Genomic DNA, 12208 nt, shown 5'->3' on the forward strand with positions numbered 1-12208 from the left:
CATTTTAGGGGGTGAACTCATTCCCTTTTATGAGCTTATTTTAACATAGCAGAAATTACGAACACATAGAAGAACAGATAACACATAACACTACGTAACACACAGCAGAACAGATAATAGATAAGAATATGAAACATAGAAGGGGTGTATTCGTTCTCTTTTATGAGCATATTTTCCAACCCCTATTTTAACATAGGAGATAACACATACGATTACGAACACATAGCAAAGCAGATAACACATAACACTACGTAACACACAGCAGAGCAGATAACACATAAGACTCGTACCCTTTTATGAACACTTTTTCAAGGGTGTATTCATTCTCTTTTATGAGCATATTGTTCAACCCTTATTTTAACATAGGAGATAACACATACGATTACGAACACATAGAAGAGCTGATAACACATAGCACTATTTTAACATAGCAGAACATAAGACTACGTAACATAGCAAGGGTGTGCTCGTTCCCTTTTATGAGCACTTTTTCAACCCTTATTTTAACATAGGAGATAACACATACGATTACGAACACATAGAAGAGCTGATAACACATAAAACTACGCAACACACAACAGAACAGATAATACATAAGAATACGTAACATAACAAGGGTGTATTCGTTCTCTTTTACGACCTCCATTTTAAGGGGAACTCGTTTTCAACCCCTATTTTAACATGGCAGATAACACATAAGATTACGAACACATAACATAGCAGGGGTGAACTCGTTTCCAACCCTATTTTAACATAACAGAAATGACATAAGAATACATAACTCATTCCAACCCTTATTTTAACATAACGAGCAAGGATTACAATCGAACACCCACGGTCTACAGATAATCATTTTAGATGGTGTATTCATTCATTCTCTTTTGTTTAGGTGTCCTACTTTTTGTACCAGCGTGAAATGTCTTTTTAACCAGCTCAGTAGTATTCAAATAAACAACTAGTTCAGAATTTCTGTACTTTTGTGTCATTCAAACAAATGAAAAAACCAAGCAGGAAAAGAAAATAATTTGTACTGACCAGAAAAGGCGAAGAAGGATCATTTTATACCTTTATGTGCTATTTAAAGAAACGAAGGAATAAATTTGAGTGATCTATTCAATTTTATACCAATCAGAAGAAAAGCAAAGAAGGGCCATTTTAATTAGTTGAGTATTTTTGTGCTACACAAATCAACAAATGAATAAATTTGAGTGACCTATTCAATTTGGTATCAACAAGAAATACCATTTTAAATAACTCAGCATTTTATATCTTTTTGTGCTATTTAAATAAACGAAGAAAGCGAAAGAGATCCAATATAGCTAATCAAATAAACGAAGGAATAAATTTTTGTAACCTATTCAGTTTTGAAAAACAAGCAGGAAAAGGAAAGAATTAACATTTTGTACTAATCAAATAACCATATTAACTAACTCAAAGAAACGAAAGAATAAATTTTGAGTGGCTTAAGCAAAGAAGGTCAATTTGTACCTTTTGTGCTATTAAAACTGAGTGACCTATTCAATTTTGTTTGCAATTAAAAAAAAACGGAGAAGGTCTATTTTATGTACATTTTGTACTACTCAAATACCATATTCTGCTACTCAAACAAACGACGGAATAAGCTCAGAATTTCTATACCTTTTTGTGTTATTCAAATAAACGAAGGAATAAATTTGTGTGACTTATACCAACCATGAAAGTCCATTATAACAAGCTCGGTATTGTTATACCATTTTGTATTACTCTATTTCATTTTTGTAACAATCAGAAGAAAATAGCTCAGAATTTTATACCTTTGTGGTGTTACATTTTGTATATTTTTGTGTCATCCAGAGAACAATTTAAATTGACTCTCCCGTCACTAAGAAAGGCTCATAAAATATTGGAACGTGAGATTTGACAAACCAGAGTTGCGTAATAATTGTGTAGAACAGACTACATAGCAATTAGCGTAATATCATGCATGGCCATTTTTGATCACAGCAGAAGAAGAGATTATATCAAAGTAAGAGAAATTTTCAAAGTTCCATGTTGCAGCAGATATTTAAACAAGGTCACGAATGCTTTACCTAACAGGTGTATTGCCTATTGCTCAACGATTCAATTATTTTTTTGTTTTAATTTTCTTTCCTCGTCTAAGTCCAAAAAGACAAATATATATTTTTGCATTTATGTATTTTATTATAATGGAATATAAGTTTATGGAGTATATTTGGAAATAATAGAACATACATCACGATGTTGTATTGTTTTGAAACATATTATTAAACACGGAGAATGCATAGAATGCTTTTATTCTAGGTATATAAATAGATGTATCACACTTGATTTGTTTTTGCTGAAGAGCAGAAAAAATGACTAGCAAGGAGATTGTTTATGTTTCACCTAGAGAAAAAGAAATTCAGCGTGAAAACGAGAAACCTATACTGTTAATCGAGCCGTCTGACCCCGATTTGCCAGATGAATTACGTGATAAAGTGAGAATCATATATCCAACGCAAGAAATAGAAGAAGTGTATTATTTTAGACGCTATAATAGATATAATGATGAAATACTCCCGGAAAGTGATGATGACAGTGTTTCAAATATTACCTGTTTTGAACTGGAAGCTAATGAGTGCGACTGTACTAGTGAAACTATTAGTGATACATGTGTTATACAATTATTTAATGAGTATACACCAAATTCAGTATTATTATGTGAAGCATGTTCTAAACATAATGAGAATCACAACTGTTTGCTGCAATATGATTACGAATTATTGCAAAAGGTGTGGACGATCTTGATTAAACGTGAAATGAGAGAAAAAAAGATCTATAAACTTTATATAAAGAAGCATTTTAAAGGTTGTAATATTAAGAACACTTATACTTTGGAGAAAAAAATTAATCTGGTATATGAATACATTACAGAGTGTGATTATTATATCAACAAAATAGTAGAAATGTTTTTAGAGAAAGATAAACAATTATTTAATTCTGTAAATGAACACTGAGACATTGTAGCATAAGCATTTGATTGTGTAAGAATAGAAGAACTCGAACTGTTAACTGGATCAATTTGTAGTATTGTAGATAACTAACATTGCACTCTGGCAACTGATATGTCAGGGAGAGTCAATTTAAATTGTTCTCTGGATGACACAAAAATATACAAAATGTAACACCACAAAGGTATAAAATTCTGAGCTGTTTTCTTCTGATTGTTACAAAAATAAAATAGAGTAATACAAAATGGTATAACAATACCGAGCTTGTTATAATGGACTTTCATGGTTGGTATAAGTCACACAAATTTATTCCTTCGTTTATTTGAATAACACAAAAAGGTATAGAAATTCTGAGCTTATTCCGTCGTTTGTTTGAGTAGCAGAATATGGTATTTGAGTAGTACAAAATGTACATAAAATAGACCTTCTCCGTTTTTTTTAATTGCAAACAAAATTGAATAGGTCACTCAGTTTTAATAGCACAAAAGGTACAAATTGACCTTCTTTGCTTAAGCCACTCAAAATTTATTCTTTCGTTTCTTTGAGTTAGTTAATATGGTTATTTGATTAGTACAAAATGTTAATTCTTTCCTTTTCCTGCTTGTTTTTCAAAACTGAATAGGTTACAAAAATTTATTCCTTCGTTTATTTGATTAGCTATATTGGATCTCTTTCGCTTTCTTCGTTTATTTAAATAGCACAAAAAGATATAAAATGCTGAGTTATTTAAAATGGTATTTCTTGTTGATACCAAATTGAATAGGTCACTCAAATTTATTCATTTGTTGATTTGTGTAGCACAAAAATACTCAACTAATTAAAATGGCCCTTCTTTGCTTTTCTTCTGATTGGTATAAAATTGAATAGATCACTCAAATTTATTCCTTCGTTTCTTTAAATAGCACATAAAGGTATAAAATGATCCTTCTTCGCCTTTTCTGGTCAGTACAAATTATTTTCTTTTCCTGCTTGGTTTTTTCATTTGTTTGAATGACACAAAAGTACAGAAATTCTGAACTAGTTGTTTATTTGAATACTACTGAGCTGGTTAAAAAGACATTTCACGCTGGTACAAAAAGTAGGACACCTAAACAAAACGTATATAAATTCTGAGCTAGTTAAATTGGTCTTTTTTTTCACTTTTTTCTTTCGTTTATTTGATTAGTACAAAATGGTTCTTCTTTGTTTGGTATAAAAAGTAGAACACTCAAATTTGTTCTTTCGTTCATTGAGCTAGTATAAAGGTACCTTCTTCGATTTTTCTGGTTAGTACAAAAAACAGGTCACTCAAATTTATCCCATCGTTTGTTTAAATAGTACAAAAAGGTACAGAAATTCTCAGCAGTTAGTTAAAATGGGCCTTCTTCGGTTTTTTCTAGTTAGTACAATTTTGTTCTTTCGTTAAAATACTCAGCTACAAAATTAAATAGCTCACTCATATTTATGCCTTCGTTTATTAGACTATTTTAAAATGATATAAAATAATTCTTTTTTTTTTTTTGCTTATTCCTTTGGTTGTTGAAATAATACAAAATGGTATAAAATACTCAACTTCGGTTTTTCAAATGCATTACTTCGTTTAATTGATTTTAGAGTTGACACAAATTATAAGTCCTTTGTTTATTTGAATACTCCAAAATGGTGCAAAACTAAATACTCCATTGTTTAAAATAGTCCTTCTTCGCCTTTTGCTGAGCCATTTCTCATTGGTACAAAATTGAATAGGTCACTTAAATTTATTCTTTCGTATATTTAAATATTCAGCTAGTTCATTTTTTCTCGTTGGTATAAAAAGTAGAACATCGAAATTATGAAGTTGTTAAAATGATCCTTCTTCAGGTTTTTCTGATTGATACAAAAATAGAACATTTCAGTATTTCAAAAGTTACATAATGGTCAATTTTCGTTTGTTTAAACAGTACATAATGAGCTAGTTAATGTAGCTCTTCTTCTCTTTTCTAGTTGGTACAAAAGAAAATAATCCACCTAATCTTCACTTCTTTTTTTAATGGTATTCCTTCGTTTATTGGAGTAGTACAAAATGGTATAAAAGTCTGAGTGAGTTAAAATGATCCTTCTTCGTTTTTTTTATTTGATTAGTACAAAATGGCATTTCTCGTTGGTACAAAATTGAATAGGTCACTCAAATGTATCCTTTCGTTTGTTTAAATAGTTAAAATGGCATATCTTTGCTTTTCTTCTGATTGGTACAAAAAATAAAATAGACCACTGAAATTTGTTCCTTCTATTATTTGAATAGCACAAAAAAAGGTATAAAATGACCCTTTTTTGATTTTCTTGTGATTGATACAAAAGTTAAAATTGTGTTCCTTTGATTTCTTTCTCATTAATACAAAAGTAAATAAGCCACTCAAATTTATTCCTTCTTCACTTTTTTTCTGCTTTGTACAAAATTGAATAGATCACACAACGTTATCTCAATATGTTGTTTCATTTACGAGATTGACCTTTGACCTCGATGACCATTATTTTTGAAACTTGTAGTAGTAGATGATCTATTACTAGATTTGGAAACAGCATCTCAATATGTGGATCCGTTTTCGAGATATTAGGTTTTAAGTATTTTGACCTTTGACCTCGATGATCATTATTTTGGAACTTGTAGTACCTGATGACCAATTGCTAAATGTGGAAAGAGCATCTCAATATGTGGCTCCGTTTCTGAGTTATTAGGTTTTAAGTATTTTGACCTTTGACCTCGATGACCACTATTTTTGGAACTTGTAGTAGTTGATGGCGTATTACTAGATTCGGAAACAGCACTTCAATATGTGTCTCAGTTGTCGAGTTATTGGGTTTTAAGTATGTTGACCTTTGACCTCGATGATCAGTATTTTGGAACTTGTAGTAGTTGGTGGCCGATTACTAAATGTGGAAACAGCACCTCAATATGTGGCTCAGTTTTCATGTTATTAGGTTTTAAGTATTTTGACCTTTGACCTCAATGACCACTAATTTTGGGACATGTAGTAGTTGGTGACCGATTACTAAATGTGGAAACAGCACCTGAGTATGTGGCTCCATTTTCGAGTAATTAGGTTTTAAGTACTGTGACCTTTGACCTCGATGGCCACTATTTTGGAACTTGTAGTAGTTGATGACCAGTTACTAGATTTGGAAACAGCACCTCAATATGTTGTTTCGTTTTCGAGTTTGACCTTTTGTTCACGATGGCCAGTAGTTTGAGGACATGCTTATGTCATTTCTGCTATGTTAAAATGTTCAAAATAGGGGTTGAAAAAGTGCTCATAAAAGGGAACGAGTTCACCCTTAAAATGAAGGTCGTAAAAGAGAACGAATCTTATGTATTATCTGCTCTCCTATGTAATTTCATTAGGGGTGGAAAAATGGTCATCAAAGAGAATGAATGAATACACCATCTAAAATGATTATCTGTAGACCGTGGGTGTTCGATTGTAATCCTTGCTCGTTATGTTAAAATAAGGGTTGGAATGAGTTATGTATTCTTATGTCATTTCTGTTATGTTAAAATAGGGGTTGAAAATATGCTCATAAAAGAGAACGAGTTCACCCCTGCTATGTTATGTGTTCGTAATCTTATGTGTTATCTGCCATGTTAAAATAGGGGTTGAAAAATATGCTCATAAAAGGGAACGAGTTCCCCTTAAAATGGAGGTCGTAAAAGAGAACGAATACACCCTTGTTATGTTACGTATTCTTATGTATTATCTGTTCTGTTGTGTGTTGCGTAGTTTTATGTGTTATCTTCTCTTCTATGTGTTCGTAATCTTATGTGTTATCTCCTATGTTAAAATAAGGGTTGAAAAAGTGCTCATAAAAGGGAACGAGTACACCCTTGCTATGTTACGTAGTCTTATGTTCTGCTATGTTAAAATAGTGCTATGTGTTATCAGCTCTTCTATGTGTTCGTAATCGTATGTGTTATCTCCTATGTTAAAATAAGGGTTGAAAAATATGCTCATAAAAGAGAATGAATACACCCTTGAAAAAGTGTTCATAAAAGGGTACGAGTCTTATGTGTTATCTGCTTTGCTATGTGTTCGTAATCGTATGTGTTATCTCCTATGTTAAAATAGGGGTTGGAAAATATGCTCATAAAAGAGAACGAATACACCCCTTCTATGTTTCATATTCTTATCTATTATCTGTTCTGCTGTGTGTTACGTAGTGTTATGTGTTATCTGTTCTTCTATGTGATCGTAATTAACATATGGGTTGGAAAAGTGCTCATAAAAGGGAATGAGTTCACCCCCTAAAATGTGCTCGTAAAAGAGAACGAATACACCCCCTAAAATGTGGTCATAAAAGGGAACGAATTCACCCCTAAAATGGAGGTCGTAAAAGACCGTGGGCTCACGGTGCACGGTGGTCATTTTCCCAGTGGCTTGTGAGTTGGCTAAAACTGATCCAGATCGATCCATTTTCTACTACTATGCTTTGTAGGCCTTAGCCCGTGTAGAGCTCTAGAAGAAGCGGCACGTGGGCAACAATATTCTGCGGGCTCGTGCTTGAAGCCTTCCAGCTTGTGACGCCGCAGCATTTAAACCGAATGAGTAGGATAATATGGAAGCGTATCAAACTGTGTAGGGATGTGCACATACGGACGTTTTGGGCGAATAACTGCAAATATTATCAAGCATTATTAATGTAGAGATAAAATAAGTTGCAGGTGTAAATTGACTTTCTGGCCATTCTGTACAGCTTTGAAACAAACATAGTAGAAGTTACAAGTCTTGCCGGTACATGGCAGCAAGCATTCTCTAGCACTTGACATCTACCGGACGAAATTGAAACTTCTAGTGCGTGATTTACAGTCTACCAGATTTTATTTATGTCATAATCATAGGTATTCTGCCATTATTGGCAGGTTACTTGCCACAACTGAGAAGCTTCCATGTTAAACAGTCTTCCGCTAACCTCTTCGTCTTCACGTACGATTTCTCTGTCTAGTTAACCTTCATTAACCCTACGTGCACCAAGGGGTGTTAAAAAATGTCCACCCTTTCCAAAAATGACAATTTTTATGGATATTTCGTTAGTATCACACCATAACTCAGGTTTTGTGTAAAAACTAATGTAAACTGTACTTTCTGATTTTCAGTGTTTTCAATTTCTGAAAATTAAACTATTTTTTAAAAAAAGTTTTTGTGGTGGACACAAAGTACCCACCCTTGGTGCAGCGTGTCACCATAATGTACAAGAAGTTATATCAAGCTAAGTTTAAAATTCTGATACTAAACCCTGTTCGGCGTAAGCTCTACGGCTTTTGATTGGAATTTTCATTTTGATGGGTGTAAATAAGACAACAATTTGAGCCCAAAAAGTATGGGATATTGATAAGAATGTTAGCAGACTCTGAACAGCGTTGTGTCCTCAATATGCAAGTTTATGTCGGCAAAGTAGAAGGATCGATCTCCCAATCAAGGGGCCCAAAAGAAATAGTGAAACGACTTGTTGCTCCTATTGTAAATACAGGACGCAATGTGACAACTGGCAGGTATTATACATCTGTAGACCTTGCCAAAGAATTGTACAGAGACTATAATCTTACTCTAGTTGGAACGATGCAGTGCAATAGGAAGCACATTCCAGAAGAACTGAAGTTCACTAAAGGCAGAGAATTACACTCCAACATATTTGCATTTACGGATCCTGCTTCTGGTAATCCACCAGTCACAATTGTATCGTACATTGTTCGGGAAAAATCAAAGAAAGTACTAGTCATGCTCTCGACACAGCATGCGGATAGAAAATGCGATGAAAGCCATAAAAAAAGAAGTCCGATATTATACTGTTTTATAATTTGACCAAAGACGGAGCGACTCCATTGACCAAATGGCCAGGAAGTATACCATCAAAAGGAACACCCAAAGATGGCCATTATCTGTGTTTCTTTCGGTGTTGGATATCATTTGTATCAATTCATATACTATTTACGTGTTGACTAATCCAGAGTGGCATAAAAAGGATCTAACAAACGATATAGTTTCCTCCAACAATTCGGCACAGAACTTATCAAAGAAACTGTGCAGGAAAGAGCTAAGGATCCAATTGGTCCCCAGAATCACGTTGTTGCAGCAATCGAATATGTTTTGGGACACACAGTCACGAAAAGTGTTACGGAACTGAAAGAACCAAAGACACAAAGAGGAAGATTAGTTCTTTGTTGCAAAGAAGCCAATTCGAAAAGCATTCAATTGAAGAAACTTGCAAAAATAACAATTGTATGCTCAAAATATGAAGCCTTTGTTTGTGAAAAACATAGTGAAAAAAAAACAACATATGCCTCGCTTGTAAATGCAATATTATTGATTCAAAGTAACCTACAATGATTTATGGCAGGTAATATAATAAAATTACGTTTACTCTGTAGCTTTCAACAATGAAAATAACTTATGTTTGTACTACCACATCTTTATTCTTGTAATGAGGAAAATATGATAATAGCATTTCTTTGCTTTTAAAATATATTATGAGAATAACAAATAAAAATGTTAACATACATAATAATAGTTCTGTTCGTGGCCTTTAGTTGTCTTAGTTTACGTTTAGTACAAAATACAGTAGCAAATTACATTTTCTGGGACAGATAATTACAATTTAAATGGTGGACATTTTTTAACCCTCCCTTGGTGCACGATGTTACGCGCAACCCCTTGGTGCACGTAGGGTTAATTGTAGTCTCCTTCACCTCTTCCTCTCTTTCCTGCAACCATCCCGTCCAGCACGTCCCTCCGATACAATTCCTTCTTAGCCAATGTTCCAACTAAACGGCGTGACAAACATCTTGGCATTTGAAGGCGGCGCTCCAAATTCTCTTTAAATGCTGCTAGCAAATGAGAGGTCAGCGGGATTGCCACGTTTATTTTGTACACATCCACATCTTCCCCTGTCACCTGATCGCATTGTAGTTTGTCTGCTTAGCCATAGCCACTCCCCTTTACCACTTGGCAACGTCGCGCCAGAGCTTGCGTTTTATTCGTTCAGCTGAAATGCCAAGATGTTTGTCACAGGCTTTAGTTTCTCTTCCTCTTCTTAACAATATCTGGTGTTTTCTCGGGTTCCTCTATTTCCTCTCACTTTCTCATGCCAACATTTCATTCATTTCTCATCATCACCACCTGCTTTAGCCTAATCATGGGACGTAAAACTTAAAAATTCCTTTTTCTCCATTTTTCTTCACACCCATATTTCGAAAGCTTAAAGTCGTTTTAATTCATTTTTGCGTAATGTCCATGTTTCTGACCTATACAGTACAATATTCCACGACGAAGTATTTTTATGAGTCTTTATATATTTAAAACACATTATTAACTAACAGATTCAATCAGTGACGTGGCGTGGAAAATCAGCGCCCGGAGCGACAGTGAAGCAATGACGGCGCCCCTGTGTATATATGAGTGAGGTCGACAAATCAGCCTCGAAGCGCCATCATGCTTGGCGCAAAGCGTAAGAAAATTTTCAAAACTAAACGCAGCTTTTTCTTGATTTTGACTACTTTTTATTATTTTTTCCTTCCATTTTATACATATGTGCACCAGTATAAATCTTGATCCTGGTCAAATTAAACATTAGATTGAAAAATACTACTGTTGATCTAAATTATTCCAAATAATTTTTCCTCTCTCTTTTTTTCCTCCCGAATTTTGCGCCCTCTCTCTTCGACGCCCGGGACCGTCACCTCGATCCCCCATCCAAAGCACGACACTGGATTCAATCTATTGTTGTCTATCTTCTAACAATCATATATACTCTAACTGTAACGTCGACAGTTCTTGTATTTGCTGTCATACAACCCGATAAATACATTGAACATTTAATTTCAAAATTGCTTTGACAACAGGATAACATTATACGTATGATTCGATATGGTATGTTCGATCACCTCTTTGTTAGAAGGTTGAAGGAGCATTGTGATCTAATGAAGCACAACCTATTAATGTGAACACAAGGGAACAGGTGAACGGAAATTAATACATACGGTTATATACATATATATATATATGGAACCAGTAGAATATCTTTGCGTTATCTTTCACAGTGCAATGAACCGACATACCAATCTAAATTGAATCCAGATCACAAATTAGAATTCGTGGATAACCAATTATTTGATAATAACACTCATTAACTTCAGCACACTGTTCTATATTACACTGACAGGTTGAATCTTGTGAAGAACAGTACGTGTATAAATAACCAGTCGCTCAATAATAAGGTAATTGAATGTAACAGAGCATATCCTCACTGTGTATACAGTACATATATTTTACTAGATAGAGAGTGATCAACATTACAGCTAACGCGATACATTCACTCATATACAATCCTTGGTTAGACTATGGAGAATGCCTTTTCCTTATGTATTTTCTTATCTCTCTTGGTTCATCAATAAATTAAGGGAAAGACGATGGCTCTCTGTGCTGGTCAGGGGCGGCTCAACCATATGCGCATAACGTGCATTTACAAGGGGGCCGCACAATCTGTTATAACTATATATTATTTAAAATAAATATTTCTTGTTGGAAACAGACTTCATGATGATGGTAGTTAAATTTACTAAACTGACCTTACATTCGTAGAGGCCGCTGTGGCTCAGTGGTAGAGAACTCACTTCTGGTGCATGGGGTCCCTGGTTCATTCCCAGCTTGCGTTAAAAGGGCTTTGTGGTTTGCAAACATTGTCTGCGTGGGTTTCCTCGGGGTTCTCCCGTTTGCTCCTACTTTCTTTATTCCACTATTTCATTCATTTCGCATCATCACCGTCTCGTTTAGCCTACCCGGCATAATCGTAGGACGTAAAAATAAAGATTTCCTTTCATTCATAAATCATGTTTAGGCTTCATTAATTTAAGGTCACATGGATAGTGCTAAAGCAAATGGTCAAACAATTCCCAAAATTGCTTGATTGTTGTAAAATAAAAGAATTCAATTCTCGAACAGTTGCGAACACCTGTCCCATTTTGTTAGTTATCACAGTTTTGATATGACAACTTATCTTGTCTTTGTCACAAACAAGTTCCTTATCATTGAAGGCAGATACAAGTTAAAAAAAAAGTGGTAGAAGCAAAATCAAGAAATGAAGATAAAAGAGCTAGTTACACTGGAATTGCAAACTGATATATTGAGATTGAAGCTCGATATTGAATTCTATGAAAAGGATTACTATCTTAAACTTGCAGATGCGTTTGCTTGATCTTTCACTAACATAATAGG

This window comes from Thermobia domestica, chromosome 7 (genome assembly GCF_964235325.1).
Source record: "Thermobia domestica chromosome 7, izTheDome1.hap1.1, whole genome shotgun sequence".
Lineage (NCBI taxonomy): Eukaryota > Metazoa > Arthropoda > Insecta > Zygentoma > Lepismatidae > Thermobia > Thermobia domestica.